Raw genomic sequence first — 12457 nt, 5'->3', positions numbered from 1 at the left:
GGAGGGGGACTCCCGGGAGCCCGGTCCCTGGGAGTGGGAGTAAGGAGGTGGGAACGGACACCTCCCGAACTTTGCCCCTGGGAGTTGGGGAAATCCCGCCTCCCCATCCATCCCATCCTCTAAGCCCGCCACGGGGTTGGGCCTTGACTCTTTCCTGGAGATTGAAGGCGGAGGCAGAAGGAGCTGTCGAGAAACCAGTTGGCTCTGCAGAGGCATGTTTAGGGAGAGTTAGCAAAGATTCTTAAGTCTATTCAGGGAAACATCCCACTTAGCATCCCACTTAGCCTGGTCAGTCCATGTCCATGCTGTTTACTTTTTTTTCTGAAGTCCTTTGCACCCCCATTTTCTCTTTAGGGTTCCTGCAGTCTGTCCATAGCCCAACTACGGACGGACTCTGTGCTGTGCCCTGGGGAAGTCTGCAGGGAGGAAGATGGGGGCTGCCACCCCTAGTCTGGTTGAAAGAAATAAAACACATCTCGGCATTTAACAACTTAAATGTGTACTTAAACCCTCACAAACAGCCTTGTAAGGTAGGATTATTTTACCCCTTTTATAGGAAGGAAACTGAGCCCCCTCCCCAGCTGATTGGATCAAGGTCACAGAGCCATGACTTGAACCTGGATCTCTTTCTTCCAGAGCCCATGCTGCTTTGGAGTGGGAAGGAAAGGAGAGGGGGCAGGGAAGTTAAGCAACTTGCCTGCTCTCGCTGAGGCTAGTTGGTGCTGGAGCAAGGACAGAAGGCCACTGCTTTCCCCCCTGAACCTGGTGGCTGCTGTATGCCTGGCACTGTGTGTGCCTGACGGTGCTGTAGGAACACTGTTTCCTCTGCCAATTTTGTTTTTAAAATAACGTTCCTTGTCCTTAAGGCCTAGTTCAAATGCCACTTCTTTCATGATGCCTTCCCTATAACACCGCCTCTCGTGACACTTAGAGACAGCTAATAGTTGCAAGAAGAGGCATTATATATATTTATATATAATCATATAGTTCAATATAACAAACCTGTGTGGAGGGTCCACTCTGTGCCAGACAGACGTCTACAAACTAGCCTCCCCTCCTTGAGGACAAGAAGCAACCATTGCTTCTACTTCTCTTTGTATCTCACCGTATAAAGTGCTTTCAAAAATCTCTAGTGAACCGATGAACACATGGGCCTGCCCTCAAGGGGCCTGAATTGCATTTGGAGGAACGTGCAGAAACACTTCAAGGGCCAAATTATGTACTTGAAAAAATAAATGTAAAGGGAGCTTGGAAAGCATATCGTGGGGCTGTAGGTACATGGGGAAATCTTCTGGGGCAGCAAGGTCTGAGCAAAGCTGTGAAGAACGGATTTGCACAGAAAGAGAGCAGGGAGGGTATTTCTGTGGCGGAAACGGGGTGAGCCCACGATCCCGATCTGATGTGAAGGGAGTGTGTCACGATATAGGGAAGAAGAAGAGGAGTTGGGTGGAATGGGTCCAAATTGCAGAGGTCAGTAGAAGCCAGGCAGGCAGGCAGAAGAGGCATAGTAGTGTGGGAGGCCAGAGTCAATTACAGCAGGTTCTGAACTAGAAATATAATCATCTGCCCCAGACAGAGGAGCACCCACTCCAGCTAAATACAAGGAGTGATAGTAGGACTCTCCTAGTTCAAAAGAGCACATGACCTAGGAGCGGGGAAAGGAGATGGCAGAGACTTACTCATCAGAAGGTGCTAGAAAAGCCTTGTTTAAAAACTGTTCGGCTGAGTTCAGCTTGTGTTTAAAACCTCTAGCATGCAAAAAAGCAATCCTCCTCCTTCAAGCACTCATCCATTAGGGCAGGGCAATGATAACCTTCAAAGGAGCTCTGGGGACCCAGCCCCACCTTGGCCTGGGAGGCAGGAGCGCTGCCCTTTTGACCTTACTTCTGCCACCTTGAAGAACTTGACCTTGAGAAGTATATTTACCCTTCTCTGTGGATTTCAAGGTCAGCTCTTTGCATCTCTAAAGACCTTTCTTATTCTATTAATTTATTTCCTAGAGAAAAACAGGCATCTGATATCAGAAATAATTGTATATTTTTTTAAGTTGATACAGACCTTAGGCCAGAAAGCATGGAAGGTTTCTCAACTTTCTGCCTCTGCAGAGCACCGGAAGCAAAGCAGGTGGGGGAGGGGAGTGTTACTATTTTCAGCGTTTCCCTCTTCACCCTTTCCTCTGGGAGGCAGTAAAGTATGATAGTTAAGACACAGCCTCTGAGGGGCATCTGGGTGGCTCAGTTGGTTGAGCGTCCAACTCTTGATTTAGGCTCAGGTCATGATCGCCCAGTTCATGGGTTCGAGCCCTCCATGGGGCTCTGCTGGCAGTGTGGAGCCTGCTTGGGATACTCTCCCCCCCTCTCTCTAGCCTTTCCCTGCTCGCTGTCTCTCTATCTTAAAATAAATAAATAAACTTAAAAAAAAAAAAAAAAAGACACAGTCTCCGAAATAGACTGACTTGGTTTCCAATTCAGCTCCATGACTGACTGGAGAGTGTGACCTCTCTGAACCTCTGTGTCTTCATCTGTGAGAGGTGGGTAATAAAAACAACCTCACCAGGTTGCTGTGAGGGTTAAAGGAGAGACACCATATGATATTAGGCACATAGCAGGGCTCAGTGGCTAATACAACTTGCAGTGTCACTGAGCAAAAGTAGAGCTGTATAGAGCTTCTATGTCTAGATTTCAACCATTTTCTTTCATCACTATTTCTTGGCACCCCCAGCACCACATGTGGCTTATAGACCACAGTCGCTGATGTGTTTGACTTGAGAAAGCGGGCAGTGTTTCCTCTGAAGCGTGGTTCCACCGTGGTGTTTGGCGAACCCAGAGATCAGTGCGTAGTCGTGGACGTGCATCATTTAGGGCCAGAAAGCGTCAGTGGTTCTTGGAGATTTCCATCCTCCTACCCCATTTTCTGAATCAGCACAGCATGCATTTAAAGGAAGTCTCCCTTCTCCTTTGCCTCCTGCTTTTGTTTACCTCTATCCCTTGTCCTCTTCTTCCCCCCCTAAAGCATATTGGATGGTCAGGAACGTGGGTGGGGAAGAGGAGGAGGAGCTGGAGACATCTCTTCCTTTCCCCCAGCTTGTGCGAAGACACTTCTGAACACCCTCCGACTGCATGGACCATGCATTCTAAGATAGAGATTTGCAGGCCTGCAGCCCTTTTGGTTGTCCGCATTTTGGTTGGAATGCCTAAGGAGAAAGCCTCTACCACTTACTGTTGACTGCCTCTTGGTTCCAGGTTGACAAGAAGCCCCCTGAGGCTAGGACAGGTGCCTGAATGCCCTGCAAACAGGGTGTGAGTTAGAGGTGGGGGCCTCCTGCGTAGTTGGCTCTGGAGTGCTAGGACACAGGCTCAGCAGTTCCCACCCTCAGGAGCTCCCCAGCTCCAAATGCTATAGCCCCGTGCCGCAGGGGAGTTCTTTCTTGGAGCTCACAGCACTGTGCATGGCGTATGGACCACAGGCTTCACCTCACTGAGTCCCAGTTTTATGGAACATAACCGTAGCACCTACCTTATAGAGGCGATGTGAACATTAAGTCAATTTTCTCCTCCACCCCTGCTCCACTCAGTCTTCCTCGTCCCAGCAGTAACATCCATCCAGTTATTTAGGAATCATTCCTTGACTCTTTCTTTGTCTCTCACCCATCCCCACCCCCAACATCCAGTGCAATATATTAGTAAACCTTGTTGGCTTTACCTTTGAAATACATCCAGCATCTTCCGCTTCTCACCACCTGCGCCACTGCCACTGATCCAAGTCGCCACCAGCTCACGCTGGCCCCCCTGCTAAAGGACCCGTTGCCCGTGATCTGTTTTCAAACCAAAAGCCAGAGCAGTCCCTGAAAACATAAGCCGGGTCATGTCACAGCTCTCTCTAAAACCCCCCAATGACGTTTCATGTCAGAGTAAAAGGCAACGTTTTTGCAATGACCTCCCCAGCCCCATGACAGGGCTGCTGCTGCCTCTCTGATGTGAACCCCTCTTAGCCCGTGGATCACTGATGTACAGCCACAGCAGCCTTTTTATCACCCCTCAATATGCCAGGTATGTTCCTACCATGGGGCCTTCGTAATGTCAGAACCTGCGTCTGATGAACTTTACCCCCAAGTATCCCCATGGTGGTGTCCTCCGTCACCTCAATTCAAGTGTCACCTGTAGGTGAGCTCGTCTTTGACCATCTCATGGGAAATAACAACTGCCCCACCTGAGACACTGTTCGTCCGTCTTCCCTGTTTTTCTCTGACAAACTACATATTTGCTTCTTTATTTATTACCGCCTGCCTCTTCTCATTAGAGTGGAAGTTCTGTGCATGAAAACTTTACTTAGCTCACTCTTGTGTCCCCTATTACCTAGAACACAATGGCCGGCACATAGTAGGAGCTCAATAAATGTTATGAATTTCACATGAGTAAAATCCCTCCATGTAGGGCCTTCCCTTTCATAAGGACCACAAGGAGGGACAGTGGAGGGGAGGAACCCAGTGAGGAATGACCTCGTAGAATGTCAATATCATTATGATGATCTCAGGAATGGTGGAGGGAGCGGTGATGATGATGGCAACGATGACGACGGTGATGAGAGGGATGACAGAGAGAGTGGTTGCTAACACCGTTAGGCTGCAGGGTACCTGCCATATCACAGCAAGTTCACATTTACCGATCACTTACTGTGTGCCGGGCGTTATACCAGGGGCTTAACATGTATGACCGCCTTCCATTCTCAGTGAGCCTTTGATCGAGATGCCACAGTAGTACCAATCCAGTTCACCAATGAGGGTGGGCAACTTGGACAGGGTGACACAACTTGAGAATGGTAGGAATCATGGCTAGATTATTGAGAGCTCACACTCCCATTTAGCACATGAATGTATAGACAGATAAGAAAACAAACCTAGTCTGATGGAGTAATTTATCCAAGGCCTTTTGCTAAAATCCACATGTTTAATAAGCATCATGAATCTTGAACTGGGAAGGAGAGGACAGGGCTATATCACTGGTTATTCACCGCCACAACGGCTCCCTCTCACCATGCTGCTCGTGGATGTGTTTCACCCCTTAGGTGTGCTGTAGGGGAAAAAAATAAAAATAAATGAAATGAAATGAAATGAAAATTATATATGTATAAATCCTTCACAATCTGACCCTTGCTTCTCACCCTAGCCTCATTTCTCCCTCAAATCCCTTCCTATTCTCTGTAGCCAGACTGAGCTCTCCTACAGATGCCCTAATTTGCCATATTCTCTAAGGAACACAGCTTCCTTGACCCTTTTCCTGCACCCCCACCCCCAACCTGCATAAAATGTCCCTCCCTGGTGCTTCTCCAGTTCCTAGAGGGTCATAGCACCTACCACAATGTATGGTGATTGCCTGTTTATGTGCTGTCATCCACACTAGAGCTTTCAGGACGGAGACTAATCTGTTCCTTTTCTTATCCCTCGTGCCAGGCAGCTTGCCTGGATTGTAGGAGGCACTCAAAACATGCTGGATGGATAATTGCATGGATATGACAGTATGTAACGTACAATGCCTTCTGATTCTCAGCATCCTGCGCTGTCAGACTACCCACTCTTCAGGGGGTGAAATGTTGGGAGTGTCTCAAAGTCTTGAAAGTTTAGTAGAAGTGGGTAATATGTGCAAATGCAGTGTCTTATGATAGGTTCAGACAGCATGTTACAAATGTATGTTGCTAAGTTAGCCAGATAAATATAAGAGGCACATGGCTATGATGGATTTCTAACTAAACAGGATAGAAGAGTTGCTGTAAAAACCCAGCCCCGCAGAGAACATTTTCATTCCTGCCCCAGTCTTGCTCAAGAATCTCCCATACCTCTGTATCACAGTCAAAGCGCAGGACAAGGAGTGGGGGGCGGGGAATGAGGGTATGGGAGCTACACCTCCCCTCCCACCTAGGATTCTATTCGACCCACCTCTCCCTGCCCCACAGCCACCTCCAAGCCTTTGTTCTTTGTTCAAGCTCTTCTCCCCGGCCTTCCAATCTGGAAGTCCCAGCAGCCTCCTTCTAAGGAAAATCTAGTCCCTGACCACCTGTCCCCTGCCCCCATCAGTCCCTCCATCATTTGGGCTCCTCAGAATGAGAGAGAGTGGTAAGGATACAGATTGGGTTTGATCCTATCTGGAAAACATACTAGGGTGTATGGTGCTGGAAAGTTACCTAACTCGTCCTCAGTTTCCTCATTTATAGAGTAAGATGAATACTTTGCAGGATTCATGGGAGATCACACATATGAAAAAGACCATTATACCTGTAAGCTTCATATACATAATCATCATTCGTGTGTGCCAACTAAATAAAGCTAGCCCTTCTATAATTCCGAGCCTAGCTGGATATTTTCAGCAATAGAAAAAAACCTAAAATACCATCCATAAACTGTGGCTTATAGTACCAATGGCCTAGGGTTGTGGTAAGATTTCAGTGAAACAATATCCCTAAAGCACCCAGCATGCTCTGTTTCAGCAGAATGGAGATTAGTATGTAATTAGCGCAATATCCTATCCCTACCAGGCCCTGAATCTCTAGAGGGCAAAACCTTGTCTGTCTCATTTCACTGCACCGTCCTTAGGGCTATTGATGCATAGGTAACTGACCCAAAAAGTATTATTTTCTTCTGACTCATGCATTGAACAAATCTGAGCATCTGACCTAGGCAAGGGGGCTACAGCAATGATGAAGCAGTTCAAAATCCCCATCCTTGTCGAGCTTTCATGCCAGCAAGGGAAACCAGGTAATAGCACATCAGTAAAATACAGTATGCCAGATGGTGCTAAGGGGGGTGGGGAGGGAAGTAAAGTGGAGAAAGGGAAACAAGAGGGCTGTGGGATTGGGGTTGCTATTTATTTTATTTTATTTTATTTTATTTTATTTTATTTTATTTTATTTTTAAATTTTTTTAACGTTTATTTATTTTTGAGACAGAGAGAGACAGAGCATGAACAGGGGAGGGGCAGAGAGAGAGGGAGACACAGAATCCGAAACAGGCTCCAGGCTCTGAGCTGTCAGCACAGAGCCTGACGCGGGGCTCGAAATCACGGACCGTGAGATCATGACCTGAGCCGAAGTCGGACGCTTAACCGACCAAGCCACCCAGGCGCCCCTATTTTATTTTTTTTTTAATGTTTATTTATTTTTGAGAGAGAGAGAGACAGAGTGTGAGCAGGGGAGGTGCAGAGAGAGAAGGAGACACAGAATCTGAAGCAGGCTCCAGGCTCTGAGCTGTCAGCACAGAGCCCGATGCGGGGCTCGAACTCATGGACTGTGAGATCATGACCTGAGCTGAAGTCGGATGCTCAACCGACTGAGCCACCCAGGCGCCCCGGGTTGCTATTTTAGATCAGTTGGTCAAAGGGATCTCACTGAGAAGATGACATTGGCGTAAAGACCCGAAGGAAGTAAGGGAGCCAGCCACGCAAATATCTGGAAGAAGAGCCTTCCAGGTAGAGAAAAGAGTGATTGCAAAGGCCCTGAGGTGCATCTGAGCAGCAGAGAGGAGGCCAGTGTAGCTAGGGTGAGTGAATAGTTCATCCAGCAAGTATTTATGGAGCCCCTACTCTTTGGGGAATAAACAAATGAGCACAATGTCTGGCACATAGTCAGCTCTTAGCACATGTAACTGTTTTCATCACTGTCATTATCACTATTTTCTCTGGATCTCTCCCACCGTCACCACTTGGCAGTATCCAGCCCCAAACCTGGCATCTAATAAGAGCTCAGTAACTGCCTAGTGAACTGAATCTCACTGTCCTGTGCAGGCTGGGTCCCTAACCATTAACACCCAGTTATCCCTTGAAATTGAACGGTACCAGAGACTTATTGTTTCCTTACATTGGCCTTTTGCTCTGAAAATCCTTAGGTCTTAAAACGATACCAGAACTGTATGTAAATGCAGTATTCTATTGCTTTGGTTGAATTCCTCAACCTGCAAAAAGGTAGGGAGGGGAGTCTAGTAGTTGAGATTCTGTGACTTCTGATAAGCCCTGGGCCGCTTCATTTCATAGGGACCCCTTAGGGGAACAGCACATTCCGGGTTTATCAGCTTTGGGCTATCACATGGGACCCAGCAGCCAGAACTAGGTGCCTGCTGTTTACAACCCAGATGAGCCTCGGAAAAGATTTCACCTAGAAGGGGGTGGATGAGAGTGAGGCCACTAGGTGCTCCCCGGAAGCTTTCACACACAATGATCATCACAGTAATTCTGGAGACCTGTCCAGCACGTGGAAGAGATTGAGTCAGTAATGAACTAATGAACTCCCCTCTGAACCTCTGTCAGCCAGGAGATTTCAAGTCTCTTGGAAAGGCAGATCCTTAATGACTCAAGGCCCTCTTGCTCCAATAAGCCTAGGTCCTATTGTTCTTTCTTCAAGTGAAAGAAATCCCACCCTTCTTTTGACCTATTTGTCAGAAGTGAAGGGGGAGCGGACGAGCACTCCACTCGGAGGAAACTTTCAATTCAGTTGCAACACGACTTCGGTGTGTTCATCTCCCGCCCATTCACCCACTCAGAAGCTCAAGCCCCTCCATCATCCAGAAACTTCCAAGACCCCACCTTAAAATACTGCACTTTTAGGGTGTGACCGGTGTACCAAGCAGAAGTGCCCTTCTTCCATTGTCACAGTGTTACCTCTCGTTCCCAAACACACCCTCCCCGTTGGCAGGCTGGCTTGCTTCTCCATCTCTCTCTCTCTCTCTCTCTCTCTCTCTCTCTCTCTCTCTCTCTCCTCTCGGGTACCATGCAAGTTTCTCTTTTTTTTTTAATGTTTATATTTATTTATTTTGAGAGAGAGAGAGAGAGCAGGGGAAGGAGGGACAGAGAGAGAGGGAGAGAGAATCCCAAGCAGGCTCCACACCATCACTAACACAGGGCTTAATCCCATGAACTGTGGGATCATGACCTGAGCTGAAATCAAGAGTCGGCCACTTAACCGACTGAGCCACCCAGGTGCCCCACCATGCAACTTTCTATCTTCTAGACTGAATAAGTTTGTTCTTCTTTTCCACCTACCGAATCTGCTCTTCCAGGAAGAGAGCACTGGCTTAAGAGTAAGAAAGTCATTTTAGAGAAAAGTAAGACCTGGGCCCAGTGTGTTTTCATGATCGACTTAAAGTCACATAGCTTACTCCTATCAAGAGTTAGGGTTTGAGACACATGCTTCTGATTCCAAACTCCTCTCCCTTTCTCCCCATCCTCACTGCCTCTTGGATGAGTGACCGCCAAAGAATACCGATTAGCCTCCTAATTAGCATTCCTCCAAGGAGTACTAATTAGCACCCAAAAATAAATATTTGGTGTCAACTTATATGCAGGGCAGCACGGAAAACTGTTTTCAAGTAAGTGCTATAGAGAGGCCAGTTCCAAAGTACTTGTCAAACAGAAGTGATATCAATAAATATTTGTCAAATCGCTGAATGAATACCAATGGCATGAAGTTAAGGCAGGTGGATCTTCGGAGAAGTGATGGCATTTTCCATTCTGGAGAAAGGAGATTCTTTCTCTGTAAACAGATTTGCGTGAGAATTTTCTTTCATAAAAGTGACTCTGCCTGCCTTATTTTCACAACAGCCATCCTTGGTTTATAGACTAAGCTGCCCAGGAGCTGGGGTTATCTTTGCTACTGAGCCAAAGTGGCCTACAGTGAAGCCAGATTTTGCCTTTGCCAAGTTTATGAAGGCAAGACCCTTGGGAAGTCCAAAGCTTCTCTACATTTCTCTAAGGAAGGAGGGTTTGTCTCCAAAAAGGTATAGCTTCTGGGAAGGCTGCTGAAACGTCTGGAACTAAAGGCCACTTGGACCTCTCTTTGTTTCTCATCCTGACATGTATTTGCATGTTTTCTCTAGAAATATCTTGCATCAGTTCATCTCAAAGGCAGCCATGAGGCAGGCCTGGCATGGGCCAAAGGCTTGGTCAAGAGGAAGAAAGGAGAATTAATTAAAATGTCAGGTGCTGAGCCAGGCATTTTATACTTGATTTCCCACTGATTCATCACAATCCTATAAGGTAACTATTAAGTTTGTTTAGGACAGAAAAATAAGATTCAGAGAAGACCAGTGGTCTGCCCCAATCACACAGCCTGCAAATGGCATAAATGGGATTAAAACCTATGTCTGCCTGAGTCCAGAGTCCATGCTCCTTCTACTCTCTCTCAGAGGCTTCCTGGACCTACAGTTCAATTGGGCTTGGCATTGACACCTCCCTCAGTCTGCTCCCTATTCATCTGACTAGCTTTATCCCCTGAAGTTTCCCATATCAGCAGTGCCCAGGGAGCTTTTTAAAAACTAGGTAAACCCTAGTCTCATATCAACCTACCAGTGGAAGAGCCTAAACATGGGTACTTCTTTAAAGCTGCCTGGTCAACAGGTATGTCCATCCCTGGTTAAGAATCATTGCAATATATTGGGGCACCTGGGTGGCTCAGTCGGTTAAGCGCCCGACTTCAGCTCAGGTCATGATCTCATGAGTTCAAGCCCTGTGTCAGTCTCTGGGCTGACAGCTCAGCCTGGAACCTGCTTCAGATTCTGTGTCTCCCTTGCTCGTGCTCTCTCTCTCTCTCTCTCTCTCTCTCAACGATAAATAAACATTAAAAAAAAATTTAATAAAAAAAAAGAATCACTGCACTAGACGGACTCTTTATTCCAGAAAAGCTCTACCCCACCCCCATATATGCCCATACTTCTCTCTTCCTCACCATTTTCCATACATATTCCTTAAATTCGGCAAACCCAGTTTCCCTTCAACAACCCCCACCTCACCTCTCCAGTGAGCAAAATTCATTCTGTCATCTCTACAAATCAACGGAGAAAGGAAGACTTCATTAAGTCCAATGTTGGCAAAAAAAAAAAAAAAAAGAAAAAGAAAAGAAAAGAAAAAAAAAGACCCATTTAGATGCTCAGCTCACCCACACACTACAATAAATTACAAATAAATTAAATCATTCAATACAAAGTTTCAAGCCTAGAAAAACAGGAAATAAATAAAATGAATATTAGCTTAGAATATGGGTAGGGGAAATGGAATTGTAAGCATGAGAGAAAAAGTTTTTATTAAAGGGAAAGTGGATCCGATTTAACTACACAAAAATGTAAAGCTACCTATTAAAGAAGAAGGATAGCATATAGGAAGAATTTTTGCTGTAAATATGACCGACAAAAGTTAGTAATATTATCTTCTAAAAAGACCATATGAATAGGATAAGAGCTCTGAAGATGGGAAACTATCTTGTTTGGTCTTGTATTTCCTGTGTCTGTAGACACTTGGCCTATAGTAAGGCCGCACGAATTTTTTTTACCCCAACACCCAGGGTTTGTTGTCTCACCGCTTCGAAGAATGAAGAGGAGGACACAGAATAAAATGAGCAGCAGGCAACAGTTTATTAGAGTTTGAGAAAGAATAGAATGAAAGGTCTCTTTGCAGAGAGGTCGTTCGAAGGTGAATACCCGCGGCACTAGGCATGGGACCTTGTTTTATAAGGTTCTGGTCAACCCTCCCTCCCCTTCCCCCTTGTTCCTTCTCACGTCCTACACTTATTGACTCGATTGAGCTCTAGGTGCTGGGTTGTCCATGCCTGACTGGCTCAATTCCATTGTATGAGGGGCGGTCTATGGCCATATCCTTCCTTGTGGGGCATGCGTTTTATGGTCTACTTACTTGTAGTCAGGTCTTTTGTCAAATTCCTGAGGGAAACCTGAGGGGGAGTAGGTGGGGCCTGTTACATTCTTAAGAGGAACCTTACACCAGAGGGGGTTTGGCCGGAGTCAGACACTCCCAGCCTTGTTCCAAAATATGTGTTTTTCCCCACCCAGGGACCTCAGGTCCTAACCTTTCCCTCTCTGCCTACTGAATCCTATCTTTTCCTATCATAGTAGTACTTGTTGAAGAAGAGATTTTTTTTTTTTAGCCTAAAACCTCAGGAGATTGAGTGAAAAAAAGAAGACATAAAAATCAGTCACAGAAGAAGAAATATGATTATTCAACACATGGGAGCATATTGCAGACCTCCCTTGTGATATGAGAAACAGAAGTATTTAAAATACTGATGGGCTATTATTTTTGTCTAAGAAATTAGCTGAGATTTTTTTTAACTATAAAATATAATACTAAGGCGAGTGGGATGAAATAGCCCTTTAATGCTGTCATTGATTCAGCCACTTTGAAGACTCGTAGAAATGGGAACCAGGTTCTAATAGTATTGAGATGGCCACTGTAATGGGAATTACTGGTTTTGTCTGACCAGAAACTCAACCTCCCCCTTCTGACAGACCCCATGACCCTCAGACAATGCACCTATCCTGGTCAGCCTTCACTGGGATTCTTCAAACCAGCCCTGTCTGGAAGAGAAGCCCTTTTTCCCCTCTGGACACGGACATGATTGAGGACATGATTCTGGAAGCTGCCAGTAGTCTCTTGTAATATGGAAGGAGTATATCTATAGTAGGAAAAAA

At 46.1% G+C, this 12457-nt stretch overlaps 1 long non-coding RNA gene across 1 annotated transcript; it reads left to right on the top strand.

Annotated features, from left to right (window-relative positions):
* The first annotated feature begins 15 nt into the window (after positions 1-15).
* LOC109265456 (uncharacterized) lies at positions 16-1128 on the top strand. Its single transcript, XR_002079196.2, has 2 exons — positions 16-530; positions 637-1128. It is a non-coding gene; the product is annotated as an uncharacterized LOC109265456 (long non-coding RNA).
* The last annotated feature ends 11329 nt before the right edge of the window (positions 1129-12457 follow it).

This window comes from Panthera pardus, unplaced genomic scaffold (assembly GCF_024362965.1).
Source record: "Panthera pardus isolate Hobbes unplaced genomic scaffold, ASM2436296v1 HiC_scaffold_6, whole genome shotgun sequence".
NCBI lineage: Eukaryota > Metazoa > Chordata > Mammalia > Carnivora > Felidae > Panthera > Panthera pardus.
This window is presented reverse-complemented; position numbering and strand designations above follow the sequence as displayed.